This window comes from Rhinoderma darwinii, chromosome 7 (assembly GCF_050947455.1).
Source record: "Rhinoderma darwinii isolate aRhiDar2 chromosome 7, aRhiDar2.hap1, whole genome shotgun sequence".
Lineage (NCBI taxonomy): Eukaryota > Metazoa > Chordata > Amphibia > Anura > Rhinodermatidae > Rhinoderma > Rhinoderma darwinii.
This window is the reverse complement of record NC_134693.1, coordinates 92,408,619-92,434,411: the sequence shown is the minus strand read 5'-3', so window position 1 is coordinate 92,434,411 and position 25,793 is coordinate 92,408,619. Positions and strand designations below refer to the sequence as shown.

The 25,793-nt window shown below is 44.1% G+C and overlaps 1 long non-coding RNA gene across 1 annotated transcript; it reads left to right on the top strand.

The window, feature by feature from the left end:
- Positions 1–261: 261 nt before the first annotated feature.
- On the top strand, positions 262–24,889 carry LOC142657266 (uncharacterized). Its single transcript, XR_012849865.1, has 3 exons — positions 262–605; positions 13,543–13,629; positions 24,779–24,889. It is a non-coding gene; the product is annotated as an uncharacterized LOC142657266 (long non-coding RNA).
- Positions 24,890–25,793: the final 904 nt, after the last annotated feature.

The following is a 25,793-nucleotide window of genomic DNA, read 5'->3' as shown; positions in this document are numbered from 1 at the left end:
TTCTCAACTGTCTTTCACCAATGCATGGGACGAAGAGTTGGGGGTTCAACATACTGAAGAGGAATGGGGTACTGCCTTCTTGTTAGCTCATAAACTGCCAATGTCTTGTTTTGCTCAGGAAAAAAACTACAAAATACTCACTAGGTGGTATCGTTGCCCTGCTTTGTTGCATAAGATATTTCCGGATGTGTCTGCTGATTGTTGGAGGTGTGGGGAAGCTCCTGGAACCATGTTACATATTTGGTGGGACTGTCCCAGGATACGTACCTTTTGGGGGAAGATTTTTGATCTGGGCAAGAAACTCTTGCACATTGAAGTTCCGACCTCGGCCTCTATTGGGTTACTCTCCATGGTTCCTGGATCTCTCACACACCTCAAAAGGGGTATCTTTCGACATTTTCTGACTGCGGCGAGAACGGTGATACCTAGGCATTGGAAATCTCATACGGTTCCCTCTTTGACGGAATGGGTAACAGAGGTGAACGGGATAATGAGAATGGAGGAATTACTGTCAGCAGACAGGGGCAAGTCTGTACTCTTTGTCCAAACTTGGGCAGTATGGTCTGGATTCCGGGGTGGGACTGATCTACCTCTATGGCTTGATGGTAGGTTCTTAGCAAATTATGTGATCTTTTTCTTTATGCGCTAGGTGTGTTTCCCTTTGTTGTCTGGTGTCTTGTGTTGGTGTTATATTTTTTCTGTGGCACTTATATGTACCAATGTTTACTTTATAGAGGCCTGGTCCTCTTGGATATGGTGTTATATTATTGTGTATGGGGTACAGTTAATTCTACTGTACTTTAATTCATTTGCTCTTTAGATGGGTGGGAGGTTACCGCCTATTTGGGTTTATGCATCTTTTTAATGTTTATATACTGTCATAATCTGTACTTTATACTTGATACAAATTTTTCTGCCAAAGCTGTGTAATGTATATACGCTGTAATGTTGTTGCTACAAAATAAAAATCTTGATAATGAAAAAAAAAAACTGCAGAATCTGGGCAATAAATATTGAGTTGCGTTTCTCAGGTAAAACCTTCTGTGGTACAGAAGAAAATGTATTACATATGAATTTTGTAAAAAAAAATGAAATTTGAAAATTTCAGCTCTACTTTCCTTCAATTCCTGTAAAACGCCTAAAGAGTTGAAACACTTTCTGAATGCTGTTTTGGATACTTTGAGGGGTGCAGTTTTCAAAATGGGGTGTTTTATGGGGGTTTCTAATATATAGGGCACTCAAAACCACTTCAGAACTGAACTCGTCCCTGAAAAAATCGCTTTTTGAAATTTTCTTAAAAATATGAGAAATTGCTGCTAAAGTTCTAAGCCTTGTGAGGTCATAGAAAAATAAAAGGATGTTCAAAAAACGATGCAAACATAAAGTAGACATATGGGAGATGTTAATTGGTAACTATTTTGTGTGGTATTATCATCTGTTTTACAAGCAGATACATTTAAAATGGGAAAAATCATAATTTCTTCATATTTTCGCTAAATGTTGGTGTTTTTCACAAATAAGCAATGAATTTATCGATCAAATTTTTGCACTAAACTAAAGTACAATATGTCACGAGAAAACAATCTCAGAATCAATTGGATAGGTAAAAGCATTCCGGAGTTATTACCACATAAAGTGATACATGTCAGATTTGAAAAAATGGGTCTGGTCCTCAAGGCCAAAATGAGCTGGGTACTCAAGGGGTTAATAGCACTATTTCTATTTTTGCAGATGACACCAAGCTATGCAATATAGTTCAGACTATGGAAGATGTTTGTGAATTGCAGGCAGATTTAAACAAACTAAGTGTTTGGGCGTCCACTTGGCAAATGAAGTTTAATGTAGATAAATGTAAAGTTATGCATCTGGGTACGAAAAACCTGCAAGCATCATATGTCCTAGGGGGAGCTACACTGGGGGAGTCAATTGTTGAGAAGGATCTGGGTGTACTTGTAAATCATAAACTAAATTTCAGCATGCAGTGTCAATCAGCTGCTTCAAAGGCCAGCAAAATATTGTCGTGTATCAAAAGAGGCATGGACTCGCGGGACAGGGATGTAATATTACCACTTTACAAAGCATTAGTGAGGCCTCATCTAGAATATGCAGTCCAGTTCTGGGCTCCAGTTCATAGAAAGGATGCCCTGGAGTTGGAAAAAATACAATGAAGAGCAACGAAGCGAATAAGGGGCATGGAGAATCTAAGTTATGAGGAAAGATTAAAAGAACTAAACCTATTTAGCCTTGAGAAAAGACGACTAAGGGGGGACATGATTAACTTATATAAATATATGAATGGCGCATACAAAAAATATGGTGAAATCCTGTTCCATGTAAAACCCCCTCAAAAAACAAGGGGGCACTCCCTCCGTCTGGAGAAAAAAAGGTTCAACCTGCAGAGGCGACAAGCCTTCTTTACTGTGAGAACTGTGAATCTATGGAATAGTCTACCGCAGGAGCTGGTCGCAGCAGGGACAGTAGATGGCTTTAAAAAAGGCTTAGATAATTTCCTAGAACAAAAAAATATTAACTGCTATGTGTAGAAATTTTTACTTCCCCTTTCCCATCCCACTTCCCCTTTCCCATCCCTTGGTTGAACTTGATGGACATGTGTCTTTTTTCAACCGTACAAACTATGTAACTATGTAACTATGTAACTTTATTTTTATTTTTCATACTGCTCATTTTTGTTTTGCAGGTTCCGCTGGACCATTTGGACTACGTCGTAGATTCGTTGGACTACTTCGCTGATTTAAGCTTTATTTTAATTTTTTTAATAAAATGGTTAAAGTGGATTCTGTGGAAGAGTTGTCATGTCAATAAAATAAATTTCTTTATGTCTCTGTTTTTTAATACTTCATTACCGCCTTAGTAATGGATGCTGTCTGATTGAGAGCGTCCATTACTAAGAAGGGGCTTAGTGTTAGCCAGTAATAAGGCTAGCACTAACCCCTATTATTACCCCGGTACCCACCGCCACCAGGAGTACTGGGAAGAGCTATGTACGATCCAGCACCCGACCGTCTGAAGAGAAGGGCGGGTACTAGGGTGGCCGCAGGCTGGTACTATCAGGCTCGGAATGGCCAAAAACCATGGCCCTTCCCACACTGGTAATGCTAGGCTGCTGCTGCTTTATTGTATCTGGCTGGTTATGAAAAATGGAGGGGATCTCACGTAATTTTTTTTCTATTATTTTTTTTTTTTTTAGAAGACGTGGGGTTCCCGCTATTTTTCACAACCAGCCAGATACAATACAGCAGCTGCAGCCTAGCATCACCAGGGTGGGAAGGGCCACGTTTTTTTTTATCCCTTCCCAGCCTGGTAAAACCAGCCTGTGGCCGCCCTGCTGCCTTACCGTCGCTTCAGATGGTCGGGTACTGGATCGTACTCCTCTCGCGGCAGTGAGAACTGGGGTAATAATAGGGGTTAGTGATAGCCTTTTTACTGGCTAACACGAAGCCCCTTCTTAGTAATGGATGCTCTCAATCAGACAACAGCCATTACCAAGGCCATAATAAAGTATTAAAAAAAACAGACATAAGAAAAACTTTTATTGAAATCTAAACTCCCCCTTGCAACCCTCTTTCACCATTTTATTTTTTTTTTAAAAGTAGATCATCGGAGTAGTCCAATGAATCTACGACGTAGTCCAAACACTCCAGTGGAACCTACCAAAAAAAAGCAGTATAAAAATTTTAAAAACTTAAATTTGCCACAATAGTCACTCGATATAACTATACTGTAATCACTTATATGGTCTGCAGATATCTTGTGTATAACTGGCATCTACCTCTATAAGGTCACTATATGGTGGTAATATTGGTCTATATATAGTGTGATTTATTCACGAACAGTATGGTGGGTTTTTTCTGACACTATGTTGTAGTAATATGTGATCATGGTTTGGTAGTTTTATTCAGTAACCGTATGGAAGTATTATTCAGTAACACTATGGGGGTATTATTCAGTAACAGTATGGGGGTATTCAGTAACAGTATGGGGGTATTATTCAGTAACCGTATGGAGGTATTATTCAGTAACAGTATGGGGGTATTATTCAGTAACAGTATGAGGGTATTATTCAGTAACAGTATGGAGGTATTATTCAGTAACAGTATGGGGGTATTATTCAGTAACAGTATGGGGGTATTATTCAGTAACAGTATGGGGGTATTATTCAGTAACAGTATGGGGGTGTTATTCAGTAACTGTATGGGGATATTATTCAGTAACTGTATGGGGATATTATTCAGTAACAGTATGGTGTTATTATTCAGTCACTATGTGGTTATGGTGTGGCAGTATTATTCAGTAACAGTATGGGGGTATTATTCAGTAACAGTATGGGTGTATTATTCAGTCACTGTGGTTATGGTGTGGTGGTATTATTCAGTAACAGTATGGGGGTATTATTCAGTAACAGTATGGGTGTATTATTCAGTCACTATGTGGTTATGGTGTGGTGGTATTATTCAGTAACAGTATGGGGGTATTATTCAGTAACAGTATGGGGGTATTATTCAGTCACTATGTGGTTATGGCGTTGAGGTATTATTAAGTAACAGTATGGGGGTATTATTCAGTCACTGTGGTTATGGTGTGGCGGTATTATTCAGTAATAGTATGGGGGTATTATTCAGTCACTATGTGGTTATGGTGTGGCGGTATTATTCAGTAACTGTATGGGGATATTATTCAGTAACTGTATGGGGATATTATTCAGTAACAGTATGGAGGTATTATTCAGTAACAGTATGGGGGTATTATTCAGTATCAGTATGGAGGTATTATTCAGTAACTGTATCGGGGTATTATTCAGTAACAGTATGGGGGTATTATTCAGTAACAGTATGGGGGTATTATTCAGTAACAGTATGGGGGTATTATTCAGTAACAGTATGGGGTATTATTCAGTAACAGTATGGGGTTATTATTCAGTATCAGTATGGAGGTATTATTCAGTAACAGTATGGGGGTATTATTCAGTAACAGTATGGGGGTATTATTCAGTAACAGTATGGAGGTATTATTCAGTAACAGTATGGGATATTATTCAGTAACAGTATGGGGGTATTATTCAGTAACAGTATGGGGGTATTATTCAGTAACAGTATGGGGGTATTATTCAGTAACAGTATGGGGTATTATTCAGTAACAGTATGGGGGTATTATTCCGTAACAGTATGGAGGTATTATTCAGTAACAGTATGAGGGTATTATTCAGTAACAGTATGGAGGTATTATTCAGTAACAGTATGGGGGTATTATTCAGTAACAGTATGGAGGTATTATTCAGTAACAGTATGGGGGTATTATTCAGTAACAGTATGGAGGTATTATTCAGTAACAGGATGGAGGTATTATTCAGTAACAGTATGGGGGTATTATTCAGTAACAGTACGGGGGTATTATTCAGTAACAGTACGGGGGTATTATTGGTAATGTTGGGCTTACAATCTATGTAAATTATTGTGGTGTGGGCTGTGAGGAAGTGTGAATGTGGCAGAAGATGATCAGGCTAAGGGCAGATTCACACGAACGTTGCGTTTTTGCGCGCGCAAACAACGCGGCGTTTTGCGAGCGCAAAAACCATTTGACAGCTGCGTGTGTCATGCGTGTCTGATGCGCGGCTGCGTGATTTTCGCGCAGCCGGCATCATAGAGATGAGGCTTGTCAACGCCCGTCACTGTCCAAGGTGCTGAAAGAGCTAAATCTTTCATCACCCTCGACAGTGAATGCCGAACACAACAGCGAAAAACCTGTAAAAAAAAAAGATAAAGTTCCTACTTACCGAGAACTTCCCGGCCGTTGCCTTGGTGACGCGTCCTTGGTGACGCGTCCTTGGTGACGCGCCTCTCTTGACATCGGGCCCCACCTCCCTGGATGACGCGGAAGTCCAAGTGACCGCTGCAGCCTGTGATTGGCTGCAGCCTGTGCTTGGCCTGTGATTGGCTGGAGCTGTCACTTGAACTGAAGTGTCATCCCGGGAGGTCGGACTGCAGGAAGGAGACAGGAGTAATCGGTAAGTTAGAACTTCGGGTTTTTTTACAGGTTCATGTATTTTGGGATCGCAAGTCACTGTCCATGGTGCTGAAACAGTTTAACTCTTTCAGCACCATGCACAGTGAATGTCTCCCGACGTCGCGGACCGGAATTTTTTTTGCCGGGTTCGGCCAAAACGAGTTTGGCCGAACCCGGTGAAGTTAGCTTCGGTTGTCGGGGTTCGCTCCTCGCAAAGACACTCCGTTTGGATGCTTGGAAACAGAAAAGCACGTGGTGCTTTTCTGTTTCCATTCATCCTTTTGACAGCTCGTGCGCTGTTTCAGTCTGTTCGCACGGAAGTGCTTCCGTGCGACCTGCCTGGTTTTCACGCACCCATTGTCTTCAATGGGTGCGTGATGCGTGAAATACACAGAGTTATTGAACCTGTCGCGTATTTTGCGCAGCGAACAAACGCTGAGCAAAATACACGGACTGTGTGTACTGCCCCATAGACTTCTATAGGGCATTGCGTGCCGCGCGAAAACCACGCGGCCTACACGCTGCCAAATCACGCTCGTGTGAATCCCCCCTAAGAGACAGTCTGCAGCGTGGCATGTGATGCACTTTGACATGTAGGTTATACTTACGTGTGGTATGTGGGCCCATAACTTGTGCACAGCCCAGGGCCAAAGATCATATGAATCCACCACTGGCATCAAGTCAGCACAGGCAGGCCACAACAATACAGCAGGTAGAGCAAAGAAACCGGCCCAGGACGTGCCGCTTCAAAACAGCGCTAAGCGCGACCCGTCCTGGACTGGCCTGAATGTAATTGCAGAGAGTGACGCCACAAATGAGACTGGCTGCCGAGGAGAGATATGGGGCAGTGCAGACTGTACTATTTGCACTGCACTGATTGGCAGTAAGAATAATTCTTTAAATATTTTCCATACTTCAAACAGAACTTTAAGGCTGTGTTCACACTGAGTTTTTTGCAGGAGGAAAATTCTGCCTCAAAATTCTGTTTGGGATTTCGAGGCAAATTTTGTCCTTCCTGCACGTCGTTTGCCGCGGTTTTTCGCTCGCGGCCATTGAGTGCTACGGGCAAAAAACTCTGCGAAATACCCTTTCTCTTCCTCCCATTGATGTCAATGGGGGGTCAGAGGCGTAAACGCACGAAGATAGGGCATGTCCCTTCTTTCTCGGGAGGCATTTTCGGCCGGTATTTGATGAGTTTTGCGGAGCGGTTTCCGCGCCCAAAAACTCGTCAAAATACTCCATGTGAACAGGGCCTAACAAATAAACATCAAATGCTTTCCTATTTAAAAAATGTATATATTGCGTGTTCGATGTGTAAAGCTAGGAATGAGAAAACTCTGATAGATTTTGGGGGGGGGGGGCGCCTTTTTATAGTTTGCCTCAGGCGGCAGACAGGCTAGGTTCACCCCTGCCGGTGCTTCAGTCCTTTACCACACTAGGGCCACATGTGGGATATTTCTCAAATACTGCAGAATCTGGGCTATAAGTATTAAGTTGCGTTTCTCTGGTAAAACCTTTTGTGTTATAGAAAAAAATGGTATAAAAAGGATTTTCTGACAAAAATAAATATGCAAATTTTACCTCTACTTTGCTCTAAATTCCTGTGAAACACCTAAAGAGTTCATAAACTTTCTAAATGCTGTTGTTAATACTTTGAGGGTCTAGTTTCTAAAATGGGGTGTTTGATGGGGGTGTCTAATATATAGGCGCCTCAAAGCAACTTCAGATCTGAACTGGAACCTAAAAAAACAAAAAAAATGAGGCAATACTTCGCTTCTCCTAATGAGCATTGCCTACTCCGAGACGCCTATTAGACCGTTTCAGTGCCCGGTTTTCCCAAGCATACACCACCGAGATGTGTATTTCTATTGATGAGTCCTTGGTACATTTTAAAGGGAGGCTTCAATTCCGCCAGTACCCGCCGGGTAGGAGGGCAAGGTATGGTGTGAAGATGTATAAGCTATGCGAGAGTGCATCAGGTTATACCTACAAATTTAGGATATATGAAGGGAAGGACACCAGTGATCAGCCCCCAGAATGCCCCCCTTACTGGGAGTTAATGCAAAAATGTTGTGGGATTTGGTGCACCCACTGCTGTACCAGGGTTACCACCTCTACTTGGATCATTTTTATACCAGCGTCTCACTCTTCAAGTGCCTCGCTTCCAGAAGTCCTGAGGCATGCGGCACTGCTAGAAGAAATCTGAGAGGCCTCCCTAAGACTCTGCTTGGGCAAACAAGAAGGGGTGAGAGCAGGGCACATTCTAGCAGCAACATATTGTGTGTCAAGTACAAGACAAGAGAGATGTCACACCAGTACCCATGTACCTGTACGAGGTACCAGTACAGAGACCCCCAAACCAGACTGCATCCTGGACTACAATAGGTACATGAGAGGGATGGACTTGTCAGATCAAGTCCTGAAACCCTACAGCGCCATGCGGTGTGGTATAAGAAGCTGGCTGTGCACATCATACAGATGGCATTGTACAATGTGTATGTGCTACGTCGATGTGCAGGCCAGACAGGAACTTTCCTAGAATTTCAAGAGGTGGTTATCAAGAAACTAATTTTTAGGGACCAAGAAGGGGGGGGGGCACCCAGTACTTCTGGAAGTGAGGCCACACGCATCGTACCAGGGCAACACTTTCCAGGAGAACTTCCCCAAACTGGCAAGAAAGGAAAAAGTCAAAAGAGGTACAAAGTCTGCTATAAGAGGGGGATAAGGGAGGACACAATATATTGATGTGACACGTGTTACGAAAAACTAAGGCTCAGTATGAAAGAGTGCTTCAAAACGTATCATACATATCTTGATTTTTAATCTACCCCAGTTTTACTTACCCTGATGCACTACGCACATCTTATCCCCCTCATCTTTCCCTTCTGAGCCCTGCCATGTGCCCAGGCAGCTGATAACATCCACATTGAGGGTATTACCATACAAGTGAGAACACACATTACAGTTTATGGGGTGTATGTCTCCGGTAAAAATGCTCACTACACCTCTTGATGAATGCCTTAAGGGGTGTAGTTTTTAAAATGGGGTCACTTCTTGGGAGTTTCAACTGTACTGGTACCTCAGGGGCTTCTGCATACATGACTTCGCACCAGAAAATCCCCAGTAGGCCAAATGGTGGTCTTTTCCTTCTGAGCCCCCCCCATGGGCCCAAAGGTGGGAATTTTATTTCTTGTGAAAATAAGAAATTTTCAGCCAAAACGACATATTATTGGAAGAAATTAATTTTGTTAGAATTCCCAGCCCAATTCAAATAAGTTATGTGAAAAAACTATGGGGTCAAAATGGTCACAACACCATTAAATGAATTCCATGAGGGGTGTAGTTTCACTTCTTGTGGGTTTCCATTGCTTTGATACCTCTGGGACTCTGCAAATGCGACATGGCACCCGAAAACCAATCCAGCAAAATCTGGACTCCAAAGAACAAATAGCGCTCCTTTCCTTCTGAGCCCTCTCATGGGCCCAAACGGCAGTTTATCACCACAAATGGGGTATTGCTGCATTCAGGAGAAATTAGGAAACAAAATGGGGTATTTTGTTCCCTGTAAAAATAAGAAATTTTTATCAAAAATGACATCTTATTGGAAAAAATTTCATTTTTTTAATTTCACAGCCCAATTCAAATACGTGCTGTGTAAAAACTGTTGGGTCGAAATGGTAACAACAACTATAAATTAATTCCTTGAGGGGTGTAGTTTCCGAAATGGGGTCACTTTCATGGGATTCCTACTGTTTTGGCACCTCAACACCTCTTCAAACCTGGCATGCTACCTAAAATATATTTGTAATGATAAAGTGGCCTCAAAATGCACTAGGTGCTTCTTTGCTTCTGGGGCTTGTGTTTTAGTCCACGAGCGCACTAGAGACACATGTGGGACATTTCTAAAAACTGCAGAATCTGGATAATACATATTTAGTAGTATTTCTCTTGTAAAACCTTCCGTGTTACAGAAAAAAAATTGAATACAATTGAAATTCAGCAAGAAAAATTAAATTTGCAAATTTCACCTCTACCTTGCTTTAATTTCTATGAAATGCCTGATGGGTTAAATAAACTTTCTAAATGCTGTTTTGAATACTTTGAGGGGTCTAGTTTTCAAAATGGGGTGTTTTATGGGGGTTTGTAATACATAGGCCCCTCAAAGCCTCTTCGGAACTGAACAGATACCTTAAAAAAAAGGCTTTTGAAATTTTCTTAAAAATATGAGAAATTGCTGTTTATGTTTTAAGCCTTGTAACGTCAAAGAAAAATAAAAGAATGTTCAAAAAACTATGCCAATCTAAAATAGATATATGGGAAATGGGAACTAGTAACTATTTTGGGTGGTATAACCGTCTGTTTTACAAGCAGATGCATTTAAATTCGGAAAAATTCAATTTTTTTTATACATTTTCTCAAAATGTTGCAATTTTTCACCAATAAACACTGAATATATCGTCCAAATTTGACCACTAACATAAAGCCCAATGTGTCATGAGAAAACAATCTCAGAATCGCTTGGATAGGTTTAAGCATTCCGACGTTATTACCACATAAAGTGAAATATGTCAGATTTGAAAAATGGGCTCTGAGCCAAAACAAGGCTGCGTCCTTAAGGGGTTAAAAAGAGGTCTGAACATGGGTGGAACCCCCTTATAAATGTTCATTATGAGCCATTTTGTTAAGATACATAGATAAAATTCAGGACAGCTGTGGTGTAAGTTACTGGAAGGAAATCACAGTTACTTAGTACAGGAGATATTTATCATATGATTCTACAGTGATTTCTCCAAAGACATAGAAAAGGATTATTTTAGTGACAGGTGCTCTTTAACATAATTCAAAATATGTTAATTTTGTTTTTTTTCTTTCAAAGACCCCTTTTATCCCTTTACATATATTGTAATTGATAGATTTTGACATGATATGATCAATATTAGCCTTACGTTTAGTTGAGTTTTCCCAAATTACATAGTAAAGTGTTCATAGGTCTCCACTAGCCCGACAGAGGTAAAAAAAAAAGTGTCCTTTTGGCCTAAGTCAGGCTGGTATACGCTATTCCATACAACGGAATCCCTCAAGAAATGTACAATGCGTGGTATATGTTTTTGAGCATGGGAGACTATGGGTGACGTATACCACTATATAGCATACGTCACAGGCCTCCGTCATAGGATTTAAAATAGCTTTTCATGACATGTATATGTTACATTGATCTGTCGATGGGTGACGGATGCCTATGACAGATGCCTAAGGCTGGGTTCACACTGAGTTTTTTGCAGGAGAAAAATCTGCCTCAAAATTTAGTTTGGAATTTTAAGGCAGATTTTCCTCTGCCTGCACCCCGATTTTCGAAGCGTTTTTCGCCCGCGGCCATTCAGCGCCGCGGGCATAAAACACCACGAAATACGCTTTATCTGCCTCCCATTGATATCAATGGGAGGTCAGAGGCGTAAATGCCCAAAGATAGGGCATGTCCCTTATTTTTCCCGTGAGCCGGTTTTTCCGCTCGCTGGAATAAAAAACGCCTCCGCCTCCCATTGAAATCAATGGGAGGCATTTTAGGCGGTTTTTTGACGCGGTTTCCGCGTAAAAAAACGTGCCAAAAAACTGTGTGAACTCCCCCTAAGGCTGGGTTCACACGACCTATTTTCAGACGTAAACGAGGCGTATTATGCCTCGTTTTACGTCTGAAAATAGGGCTACAATACGTCGGCAAACATCTGCCCATTCATTTGAATGGGTTTGCCGACGTACTGTGCAGACGACCTGTTATTTACGCGTCGTCGTTTGACAGCTGTCAAACGACGACGCGTAAAAATACAGCCTCGTCAAAAGAAGTGCAGGACAAGTGCAGGATGTAAAAACGCCGCGAAAACGGCGCGAAAAACGCCGCGAAAAATGCGAGTTGGTCAAAAAACGTCTGACAAGCAGGGTCTGTTTTCCCTTGAAAACAGCTCTGGATTTTCAGACGTTTTTGGTCACTACGTCTGCACATACCCTAACAGTGGCATCCCTCACCTATAGGCTATTATGGCATCCGTTTAACGTATATATGTCTTGAAATGGGTCATGAGAGTTAATGACATATACATTTAACGTACGCCACACACAGCCCTGTACATAGCGCCACACACACCCGCCTGTACATAGCGCCACACACCCCTGTAGATAGTGCCACACACCCCCTGTAGATAGTGCCACACACCTCCCCTGTAGATAGCGCCACAAACAGCCTCCTGTAGATAGCGCCACACACAGCCCCCTGTAGATAGCGCCACACACAACCCCTGTAAATAGCGCTCCACACCCCCTGTAGATAGCGCCACACACCCCCCCTGTAGATAGTGCCACACACCCCCCTGTAGATAGTGCCCCACACTCCCCTGTAGATAGTGCCACACACACCCCCCTGTAGATAGTGACACACCCCCCCTGTAGATAGTGCCACACACCCCCCTGTAGATAGCTACACACACAACCCCCTGTAAATAGCTCCACACACAGCCCCCCTGTAAATAGCTCCACACACTGCCCCCTGTATATAGCGCCACACACACCCCCCTGTAGATAGTGCCACACACAACCCCTGTAAATAGCGCTCCACACCCCCTGTAGATAGCGCCACACCCCCCCCTGTAGATAGTGGCACACACCCCCCCTGTAGATAGTGCCCCACACTCCCCTGTAGATAGTGCCACACACCCCCCTGTAAATAGTGCCACACCCCCCCTGTATATAGTGCCACACACCCCCCTGTAGATAGCTCCACACACAACCCCCTGTAAATAACTCCACACACAGCCCCCCTGTAAATAGCTCCACACACTGCCCCCTGTAGATAGCGCCACACCCCCCCCTGTAGATAGTGCCACACCCCCCCTGTAGATAGTGCCCCACACCCCCCTGTAGATAGTGCCACACCCCCCCTGCAGATAGTGCCACACACCCCCCTGTAGATAGTGCCACACCCCCCCTGTAAATAGCTCCACACATAGCCCCCCTGTAAATAGCTCCACACACTGCTCCCTGTAGATAGCTCCACACACAGCCCCCCTGTAAATAGCTCCACACACTGCCCCCTGTAGATAGCGCCACACACACCCCCTGTAGATAGTGCCACACACAACCCCTGTAAATAGCGCTCCACACCCCCTGTAGATGGCGCCACACGTAGATAGTGCCACACACCCCCCCTGTAGATAGTGCCCCACACCCCCCTGTAGATAGTGCCACACACACCCCCCTGCAGATAGTGCCACACACCCCCCTGTAGATAGTGCCACACACCCCCCTGTAAATAGCTCCACACACAGCCCCCCTGTAAATAGCTCCACACACTGCCCCCTGCAGATAGCGCCACACACACTCCCCTGTAGATAAAAGTCTAAATGCTAAACTCTGGCCACAGGTAGGGTTCTGGTGGAAAGGTGTCTGAATTACCTAACAGGTCTGGTCTAGGATCTGAATTTTTTTCTGGTTTGGTGTCTGAATTAATTTTGTTGTGTGGTTTTTACACAGATAACGTGTGTGCAGCGTGTGAAGAGAATGCAAAAGCATCATCCAGGCATGCCCGTGGCGGTGGGAGATCTTAGGGACTACATTTTGGTGAGTGACTCTGCTGTGTTTAGGGTTTCAGTGCAATGATTTTTGTTTATATTTCCCTCCTACACCCTGACAGATTCTACACACACACACACACACACACACACACACACACACACACACACACACACACACACACACACACTCACTCACTTTCTCTTCTTGCCCCCCACAGAGCCGCTGTCTCTTGTCTCTTCCCTGTCACTCCACAGAGCCCCTGTGAGGTTGCGTCTCCCCCCTGGCTACCACTGCTACCTTCAGTTCTCCAAGCCCTGGCACTTAGTCTCTCCCCTTTGCCCTCCGACACCCCCCTTTACATTTCACCCCCCCTCCTAATAACGAGGGGGGTGGGGGCCCAGACTCATTGGCAGTATGGGGCCCAGAAATTCCTGATGGCAGCCCTGGCTATAGGGTATGTGGTCCCACTAGGCCGCTCCACCATAGCGGAGTAGTAGCTTGCCAAACCACAGTCAATTATAGTCTTTAGGACAAGAGTACCTGGATAGAAGATTTGGCAGACACTCGTCATGGCAGACATGTCGCGTAGCAGATACTTGGCACAGATGACACTTGGCACATATGATACTTGGCACAGATGGCACTCTACTCCAACACTAGACCTCGCACTAGAACAAACACAATTACGGGATACAGGGCACAGGAACACAGGATACGACTAAGGGACCATTTGCAATAATGAACATGGGCAGACACAACAACGGTCAGGCAAATAGGAGGAGGGCAGAGTACTTTATATAACCCAAGATGCATAGGGATTGGTTATTGTTAAAGGAGGCTTTGACTATCTGTATCATCTCACTTTACTCCGTTCCTAGTTGGTTACCACTGTTTCCTATATAGTCCGCTTACTTTGTATTGTTCACAATATGCACACACTCCAGTCCTTCACACACCACCGGAGTCACATAAAACCCTCCCAGATACTTAAATATATAAAAATACTTTACTCATAACATAGAAATGACAAAGCAATATACCTTACATCAAGGTACAGTACATTAATGTAATGTCCGTGGCTGCGGGCCGTCAGCTCCAATCTCCTCGCCACGAGTTGGCAAGCGCTGGCCCCAGCCTCCTCAGGAGACACCAGCGCTCGCGTCCGCTCACCTCCGCCGGATCCCGCAGGGCGCACGCACGCTCGTGCCCGCTCTTAAAGGGGCAGCGCGTGCACCGGACTTCTAATAAACTTGAACCCGTGAGAACCCTGGACTACAAGAGGACTCCAATCCCCTGCTTCTAGCCTGAGCGTTGTTGATGTTTCCTAAGTTTGTCTATATGATGGCCTCCTGGTGTTTTCCTGTTCATATACCTGTTCCTGTCCCCTGCATTCCATACTATCCTGGTCGAGCACTGTGCTGTGCCAAAGTCGTGTCGTGCTGTATCCCACGTCTGACATGCTTCACCTCGCCTGACGTCTACCTGCTGCCGAGCCTCCCCTGCTGCTGTCCGAGCTGCTACAGGTACCTATACGAACTATAGACATTGACCTGCACCCTGTTGGCCTGCTGTCTTACCGCCAAGGCGGTACGGCCCAGTGGGTGCACAGACCCTTCGTGACAATTACATAGACAGCATAACCACACACAGCTGCCTCCTTTTCCTACCTTCCCAGGGCACTTTGTACATGTGACTAGTAATGTCTATGTATATTGTAAGGGGGCAGCCCTCCGGATCGCTGTCTCCTGGGGTAGACAGGCACTTTTGGCACAGTAAGAACAGACTACAGTCCAGTCACAATGTGGTACTACTGGCCTCAGACAGTTTTATTAGGTAAAAAAGCCGTAGCAGAAAACAAATGAATACATAAAGTAAATCCTAGGCCGTCTGGCCACTAACTAAACATGCAGTTCCTAACTGCAAAGAGCTGAGCCTAGAGCTCAGCTCCCAAACACAACACCACAGTTGCTTTACTCACATCCAGCTTTCCCAGGAGCAGAGAGAGAGAAAGAGACTAAACTCTGCCTCTGTTTAAAGCACACCTCAGCTGTGCAGGTAATTGGCCACAAGGCAATACCTTAAGTGGCTGGTGGAATAGGAACCCTCCAAACTCTCCCTATTCCAACAGCCAGGCCCTTTTACATAGGTTTTCCAGAAAACCCTTGAGCAAGGAAAACACATTTTCCTTCTAGCTCGATTCCCTGGCTGTTTTAAAATGTATATGACAGGAACCTGAGTGAGATGTACACTCCATCTACTACTTTTCCCCTGGACCTGTCACATATCCTCCCCCCCTGTTTCGACCTCGGGGGTGGAACAATCTGTGCCTCCAAGCAATAGACCCTGGACAGGGCATCTGCGTTTTCCTGTTGACGTCCTGGTCTATGCTGGACTACAAAACTGAAGTTTTGTAACGACATGAACAATCGGGTCACGCGTCTAATTTTTCTCCCGATTTTGGCACATCCATTTGAGGGGGGCATGGTCAGTGACCAGTCTGAATGTTCTCCCTATCAGATAATACCTGAGAGCTTCTAAGGCCCATTTTATCGCCAAGCACTCCTTTTCTACAATGGCGTCGTTTTTCTCATGCTCATTTCGTTTTCTACTCAGGTAAACCACCGGATGTTCTTCTCCTCCCCTCAGTTGTGACAATACAGCCCCTACTCCTACATCAGAGGCATCCGTTTGCACCACAAACTCTTTCCTGAGCTCTGGTGTTATTAACACCGGGTGGGCACATAGAGCATGCTTTAAGCTCTGCAAAGCCTGCTCATCTTCAGTGGTCAATTTGACCATAACAGAATCTATACCCTTTGTGAGGTCAGTTAAAGGTGCAGCAATAGTTGCAAAATTTTCAATAAACCGCCGGTAATAACCTGTTAAGCCCAAGAAGGCCCTCATCTGTTTTTTGTTTATCGGCCTGGGCCAGTTCTGAATGTCCTCAACCTTATTTATTTGAGGCTTGATAATACCTCGCCCAATTGTGTACCCCAGGTATTTCGCCTCTTCCTGTCAAGCGGCATATTTTTTGGGGTTTGCTGTCAAACCGGCTTCTCTAATAGAGTTCAAGACTGCTTGAACTCTGGGTAGATGACTCTCCCAATCTGGGCTATGTATGATAACATCGTCCAGATAGGCAGCGGCATATTTGTGATGTGGCCTTAGAATTCTGTCCATCAATCGCTGGAAGGTGGCCAGAGCCCCATGCAGACCAAAGGGAAGGACCACATAGTGAAAGTGTCCCTCAGAGGTGCTAAACGCTATTTTTTCTTTGGCCGAATCGGTCAATGGCACTTGCCACTAGCCTTTGGTAAGGTCTAAGGTTGTGAAATACCTTGCATTACACAGCCTATCCATTAGCTCATCCACCCGTGGCATTGGATAAGCATCAAATTTGGATTCAGCATTCAGCTTCCGGAAGTCATTACAAAAGCGTAAGATGCCGTCAGGTTTTGGGATTAAGACTATCGGATTGGACCAATCACTATGTGACTCCTCTATCACTCCCAATTTTAGCATCATTTGCACTTCTTCAGCTATTGCTTTACGTCTAGCCTCGGGCACCCTGTAAGGCTTTTGGTTTACCCTGACGCCTGGTTCGGTTATTATATCATGCTTAAAGAGGCTCTGTCACCAGATTTTGCAACCCCTATCTGCTATTGCAGCAGATAGGCGCTGCAATGTAGATTACAGTAACGTTTTTATTTTTAAAAAACGAGCATTTTTGGCCAAGTTATGACCATTTTTGTAATTATGCAAATGAGGCTTGCAAAAGTCCAAGTGGGTGTGTTTAAAAGTAAAAGTCCAAGTGGGCGTGTATTAGGTGCGTACATCGGGGCGTTTTTAATACTTTCACTAGCTGGGCGCTGTGAAGAGAAGTAACATTCTCTTCTCTTCAGAACGCCCAGCTTGTGACAGTGCAGATCTGTGACGTCACTCACAGGTCCTGCATCGTGACGGCCACATCGGCAGCAGAGGCTACAGTTGATTCTGCAGCAGCATCAGCGTTTGTAGGTAAGATCGACTTACCTGCAAACGCTGATGCTGCTGCAGAATCAACTGTAGCCTCTGGTGCCGATGTGGCCGTCACGATGCAGGACCTGTGAGTGACGTCACAGATCTGCACTGTCACAAGCTGGGCGTTCTGAAGAGAAGAGGATGTTACTTCTCATCAGAGCGCCCAGCTAGTGAAAGTATTAAAAACGCCCCGATGTACGCACATAATACACACCCACTTGGACTTTTACTTTTAAACACACCCACTTGGACTTTTGCAAGCCTCATTTGCATAACTACAAAAATGGTCATAACTTGGCCAAAAATGCTCGTTTTTTTAAAATAAAAACGTTACTGTAATCTACATTGCAGCGCCTATCTGCTGCAATAGCAGATAGGGGTTGCAAAATCTGGTGACAGAGCCTCTTTAATTACTTTGGTTTGACCGGGTAGCTCAGAAAATACATCTCTGTTGCTCTGTACAAACTTTTTTACGAATTTTTACCTCTGGTATCCCAGAGACCTGAATCACTTTATCCGTACTGTTGGTAGCCACCAACACTTCCTGGTCCTTCCATGATTTAATTAAATTAACATGATAAATTTGGTAGGGTTTGCATTTACCTGGTTGATGCACCCGATAATTTACCTCTCCCACCTTCTCTACAATTGCATAAGGCCCTTGCCATTTAGCCAGGAATTTACTTTCCACGGTGGGGACTAGTATCCAGACCCTGTCCCCAGGGCTGAAACTCCTTATCTTAGTGGCCCTATTAAAAACCCGGGACTGACTCTCCTGGGCCTGCTGTAAGTGTACCCTTACCAGGGGCATTACTTTTTCGATTCAGTCCAGCATCTGCGCAGTGTGTTCAATCACAGATTTGCATGGGGTAGGTTCATGCTCCCAAGTCTCTTTGGCAATATCTAACAGACCACGGGGGTGTCTGCCATAAACCAACTCGAAAGGGGAAGCTTGGTGTACCTCTCGGACAGCAAACATAAGGTAAGGTAAAAGACAATCCCAGTCCTTTCCATCCTGGGCCACCACTTTTCTAAGCATCCCCTTTAAGGTTTTATTGAACCTCTCCACCAACCCGTCTGTTTGGGGATGGTAGACTGAGGTGCGCAAGTGTGTGATTTTCAACAGTTTACATAACTCTTTTGTAACTTTTGACATGAAGGGTGTCCCTTGGTCTGTGAGTATCTCTTTGGGAATCCCTGTCCGGGTAAACATAGAGAACAACTCTTTGGCAATGATCTTAGGGGACACCTTCCTTAGTGGGAGAGCCTCTGGATAGCGGGTAGCGTAATCAAGGATCACCAGAATATGCTGGTGTCCCCGGGCAGACTTCACCAGAGGTCCTACCAGATCCATTGCAATCCTCTCAAAGGGGGTTTCAATAATCGGTAGAGGCACGAGAGGGCTCCTAAAATTTGCTACAGGGTTGTGTAATTGACACTGTGGGCAGGATTCACAATATCTTTTTACCTCTTCATGTACCCCTGACCAATAAAATCTTTGCAAGATACGGTCTTTTGTTTTGTCATAGGCCAGATGTCCCCCTAGCACATGTGAGTGAGCTAGATCTAACACATTTTGGCGATGAGTCTTAGGCACTACCAATTGTTCTACCACTTGGCCCCCCACTTCACTGACTCTATATAGTAGGTCCCTTTGCATGGCAAAATGGGGAAATATTTTCTCAGCCCCGGGGTCTTGGCGTACCCTATTTATTACTTTTACATTTTCCCTGGCATGGGTTAATGTAGGGTCTCTGAGTTGAGCAGTGCCAAAGTTATCTCTGGAGACTGGAAAGTCAGGGAGACCGATTTCAGCAGGGTCTTCCTCAACATCTCCTGAAAAAAACCTCTAAGAGAGAACTCTCCGTTTCACCCAGGGTCACCCCTACTGCTTGCCCATTGTCAGGCTCTCCCACTGGGACAGGGTCAACCACATTCACATATATAATGGTCAAACATTTTTCAATCCTTTCCCACATTTGCCAAAACAAAGGAAAGTCACATCCCACAATTATATTATACATTAATGTTTTTACAACCCCTACTTCATGGGTTACATATCCACATGGAGTTTCAAAAGACACCACAGCAGTGGGATAATCTTTTGTATCTCCATGTATGCAGACCACTCCCATCCGCCTGTTTTGCCGTTTTCGGGTGTCCACCAAACTGGCATGGACAAGCGGACTACCAGAGTCCATCAGAGCCTCCACAGAGTGTCCCTCTATCATCAACTGGCAGGCTTGTCGCTCTGTGTTTGGAGAGAACAAGGCAGAGTAGGCGGGTCTAGCAAACAGCGATGGTCTCCGCCCACTACCACACTCCATAGCCTCATCCACTATGGGACAATTGGCAGCCATATGGTCCAGCCCTTGACAACACCAGCACACAATGTTTTTTACATTCATAGACCTTTTAGGGCTAACTGGGCTTACGGGCCTGGCTAACACCTCTGACGCAGGTCCTCCTTTACGGGCTTCCTTTGTCCCCTTGAGATTAGGAACAGTCTTACCCAGTTCTTCTGGTTCCTTGGGGTATGCCGAGTAACCGAGAAATCCTGGAGATAGTCCTCCGTGTTCAGGTATCTCTCCACGATGGCGACTAGCTGATCCGCATCTTTGGGCTCCGTTTGGCCGACACAGCATTGTATCCTGATGGGCAGGGCTCTGAAAAATATGTCCAGGACCACTCTTTCGATGACCTGTCCAGCAGTGATGACATCTGGCTGCAGCCACTTTTTAGCCAGGTGGATTAGGTCGTACATCTGGGATCTTGCTGGTTTATCCAGGTGGAAAGTCCAGGTGTGTACCCGCTGGGCTCTAACCGCAGGTGTCACTCCCAAGCGAGACAGAATTTCAGCTTTCAACTTTGGGTATTGCTTGGCCTCCTGCTCACTCAAGTCGAAGTAGGCTTTTTGGGGCTCTCCAGTGAGAAACGAAGCAACTGCATCCGCCCACCGATCTGCTAAAAGTCCCTCTCTCTCTGCAGCCCTTTCAAAAATAGAGAGGAACGCTTCCACATCATCCTCTGGTGTCATTTTCTTGAGTGAGGCTTGCACTCTCCTTCCAGCACTTGCAGCTTCTGCCTGAACTTGAGGTTTTTCAGCCAGCACCTTTATCTGCTCCACCAGATTTTTATTAATCACGTGCTGCTCTCTGAAGGCGGCTTGTGTAGACTCTAGAAGCAAACGATTTGTTTCCTGCTGGTTAGTATTAGTCTTTTGCTGCAGTGCATTAGCCTGTTGTAGCTGGACATTTGCTTGGATCAGCTGGTCAGACTACAGTCCAGTCACAGTGTGGTACTACTGGCCTCAGCCAGTTTTATTAGGTAAAAAAAGCCGTAACAGAAAACAAATGAATACATAAAGTAAATCCTAGGCCGTCTAGCCACTAACTAAACATGCAGTTCCCAACTACAATGAGCTGAGCCTAGAGCTCAGCTCCCAAACACAATACCACAGTTGCTTTACGCACCTCCAGCTTTCCCAGGAGCAGAGAGAGAGAGAGAGAGAGAGAGAGAGAGAGACTGAACTCTGCCTCTGTTTAAAGCACACCTCACCTATGCAGGTAATTAGCCACAAGGCTATACCTGAAGTGGCTGGTGGAATAGGAACCCTCCCAACTCTCCCTATTCCAACAGCCAGGCCCTTTTACACAGGTTTTCCAGAAAACCCTTGAGCAAGGCAAACACATTTTCCTTCTAGCTCGATTCCCCGGCTGTTTTAAAATGTATATGACAGGAACCTGGGTGAGATGTACACTCCATCCACTACTTTTCCCCTGGTCCTGTCACAATATAAAATATAAATCCAGGTTCTAACCCAATACGGTCTCCTGGTACTACAACTATAACCAAAGCCACATACAGTGCCCGGCAATTAGTACATGTACATATAGAGACTCATACATAAACAGCATATATATAATTTACTGATCTATAATCCACATAAGATTCCTAGAATATCTATATGTACACATATATAAAGTCTGCTGTAATGTTATTATACTTCTACTCATATACATACGCAGAAAGCACACATATGATATAACTTAGCTTGCTCTTGATGTTAAGTGCTGATCATCCAGGGCTGGCAGGAAAAGAGAGAGCGAGAGACCCAGAACTTCACATGGCCTATATGTTCCTATCCCTGAGTTTAATCCACCCATTCCATTGACTCCGCCTTAAGACCACCCATATACCTTCCAATGTACATCTGTACAGTACAGGTAAATCTAATCCCAGTATGCTCAGCTATCTCTACATCCAGTTTACAATGGCTCCTTCCTGTACTGAGGTCCATTGTAATGCTAATAAGGCAGTAGATAAGAATCTATGACCAAATGGCTTCTGAGCATACTGCCAGCCACCTCAATGGGTAAACACCACTGAATAATCTCTGTATATACCATATCTATTTACCAGGTATATTTTATGTGGTCATAAGACAGAGTGTCTGGATGGGAACAATATTCTTTTGTAACAGTTAGGAAACAATACATTGGTGCATGCGCTGGCCCTCTAAGGCCCGAACGAGCGTGCGCACCCTACAGGAAGCAACGGTGAGCTGCAGCCATGTGTGCTGGCATCTCCAGGGAAGGAGACGCTGGCACAAAGAAAGTGTCCTGTGGTTGCGGCTTCCTGAGGTAAGTAGGACGTGCCAGCAGTCAGCAACCGCGGGCACAACAGTATCCCTCCTTACGCCCCCTCTTCTTAGGTTTAGAGTGTGAGAGGAACTTCTTGATGAGAGCTGGGGCATCAATGTTCTCTTCTGGCTCCCAAGACCTCTCCTCAGGACCAAACCCCTCCCAGTCCTCCACCAGATAAAACGTCTTTGCTCCTACCCTCTAATAGTGCAGGATCTCCTTCACCTCAAAGACGTCAGAAGGTTGGGAGCAGTTGTAGAACCAGGAGATTTACTTTAGCGGTTCAGAACCACAGGCTTTAGGATGGACACATGGAACGAGTTGGGAATCCTGAAAGTAGGAGGTAGCAAGCTTATAGGACACAGGGTTTATTTGTTGCAAGACCTCAAAGGGGCTGAGGAACTTGGGAGATAACTTGTGAGACGTGATCTTAAGACTAATGTTTTTAGAAGAGAACCAGACCTTGATTCCTGGAGAAAACTATGGAGGAACTCTTCTTTTCTTATCGGCAGACTTTTTCATGCTATCAACTGTCAGAAGAATCACGGACTTGGTTTGCTGGCAGATGTGAAGGAAACACCCAAAGGAAAAATTGTCTGCAGGTAGTTGAGTCACAGCTGGCACAGGAAGAGGAACTCATGGATGCTGACTGTAGATGATGAGGAATGGAGAAGAAGCAGTAGACTGACTAGTATAATTATTGATAGAAAATTACGCCCAAGGCAGAAGCTGTACCCAGTTGTCATGTTGAAGCGAAACAAAATGACGGAAGATAATTTTCTAATATTTGATTGGTCCTTTACCCTTGACCATTAGACTGTGGATGATACCTTAGACTATGGATAGGCAGAAGAGAAATTCTGCTTCACATCTAGCAGCTTACACAGGGCTCTCCAGAATTTGGACGTGAACTGTACACCCTGGTCAGACACGATATGGAGGGGTAGTCCGTGTAGACTAAAAATGTGCTGGATGAACAGATTTGCCATGCGAGGAGCTAAGGGAAGGCTGGTTAAAGGAACAAAATGTGCCATTTTGGAGAAACGGTCCACTACTACCCAGACAGTAGTACATCCAGCAGAAGGAGGAGGTAGGTCTGTAATAAAGTCCATAGCGATGCGCTGCCTCAGGCATCAGGCAGAGGCTGCAGCAAACCAGCAGGTTTGGAATGGGTAGATTTATTTAGGGCACAGTTAGTACAGTAGGAAACATAGTCCAAAACAACGTGGGCCACCAGTAGTGATGAGCAATAAAGTCCCGAGTCCTGCGGACACCAGAGTGCCCAGCCAGTTTGAAATTATGTCCCTAGCGAATAATTATTTTCCTGTTAACTGGACAAACAAATATTTTTTTCCAGGAGGAATGTCCTTGACTTGTACACGGTTTACAGAAATAATCCTGGAAGGGCCAATTTATATGTTGAGGACTTTCTTCAGAGACATCGGTTTTGAATGACCGGGACAGGGCATCAGACTTAATGTTTTTGTTCGCAGGACGGAAGTGAAAAAGAAATTGAAATCTGACGTTAGCACTTAGCCAGCTGTTGAGGGTTAGGCGAATTGTTGCGGAGGATGATATTGTCGATGTTCGTCTTGATGAGATGTGTAATCGGTTTCTAGAGAGGGGTTACCCCAGTAATTTGGTGAATCGCCGTAGAGAGAAGGTTATGAAGCATTCTAGGAATGATGTCTTAAGTGGGAGGAATAAAATTGAAAAAAGGCCTAGGATCCAGCTTGTCTCTACCTTTTCTAATGTTAGTAAAAGGTTGGGTAACATTGTTAAAAAAAACTGGTCTATTTTTCCACAAACATTTCCTGATATTCTAGAGTTTAACTCTCCGCCCTTAATGTCGTTTAGAAGATCTAAAAATTTAAAAGACCGTTTGGTCAAGACTGATTCCTTGGGCCAGAGGGTTTCTGGACATGGTAAGACAGGATGCTTCCCCTGTCTGGGCTGCTGCAATTGCAACAGCATGCAGAAGGGGAATAGTTTGTACACCCTCATACTGGCAAACGCTATTCAATAAAACAATACTTTACATGTAGATCTGATTTTGTCAGCTACCTCTTACATTGCCCCTGTGGGTTGCTTTATGTACATGAAACCACTCAAGAATGCAGGAACAGGCTTTGCGAACATAAATATACTATACGTCAATAAAAGTTGGATTTACCCATTCCACAACATTTTGATAAACATGGACACAATGTCTCTCAATTAAGTCTCTCAATTAGAATTATTGACAGGATCCCTGAGTTACGTAGGGGAGGTGATAGGGAAGCCATGTTGAAAAGGCTGGAGCTTCGCTGGATCTATGAGCTTGATTGTTTGGAGCCAAAAGGCTTGAATCGGGAATTCAAAATTGTCTCTCTCTTCTAGCTCTACATTGAAATACTTGTTTCTACCCTATTGCTGTAGGTTTGGTTTTAAATTTAAGTGCTTGTACCTAACAATCGTACTGATATGTTATGATGTTTTTATGATTTTTTTGGCTTTATCTTATAATAAAAATGTTCTCTTTTTTTTTTTAGATTGTTTATACATGTTGGGATCTTGTAAACTCTGTGGAGATGGAATTCTGGACCAATATGATATAAATAAATATCTTTTCAAATGTTTAAGCTACTCTGCCATTCATATTTCCTCTTGATGTCATACATTATAATAAAATGCTCTTTTTATATGGCCTTTGGTGATATGTACATTTCTATACTGTAGACTATAATATTCCCTGATGCCCTTCATATTAGTGTAGACCCAGAAATACAGGATAACTTTCATTGAGATTATGCTCTTTAGGCATAGTGGCACTCTTTGTGATATCACCTTACGGTTTTTCTATTATTAGGTTGTGGGACACTATGAGTGGGTACAGTGCTGGTTCTATTTTAACGCGTGCTGCGTTATGGACATTAGCCGATGGCTATATCATACTATGGACTAAAAGTTAAAGATAATTTAAAATATAAAAGAAATCTATTAAACTATTATATTAAAATGACTTTCTTCAATATTATAAATCTAGGACATCTTCTTTGGGGTACATGCTTTATTGAGCATGCTACATTAAGAAGCAAGTATGGTGGCAGATGAATAGTTAAATTGACGCCACTTACTATGTATTCGGAGCGTCTAGACATGTGATCGGCACTTGATGACGCGGCATGTTGCTTGCGGTCACATGATTGTGATCGCTAGGCAACAGGAATGCTCTTGTAATGCGCACTGAATCCTGTGCATGGGCAGTGGGGACGGCTGAACGCCGATATACAAAAATTTAATATTGACGAGTTTTGACAGCTTGTTTTAGATGGTCCGGCTATCTATCCAACAGGGTAATGTTCTTACTGTGTGTATTGTATTGTAATGTACGTTTATTGATGAATCTTGTTTATTGATCAAAATTATGTTGCACCTGCATTGACATTTGCAATTATCGTTGTGATATCACTTCCTCTATATAAACTGCACATTAACACTTTGTTTATTGCTTGAAAAAGATCGCCACTGGGGTCGAAACTTCGCTTTTTATGGAGAAATAAAGAC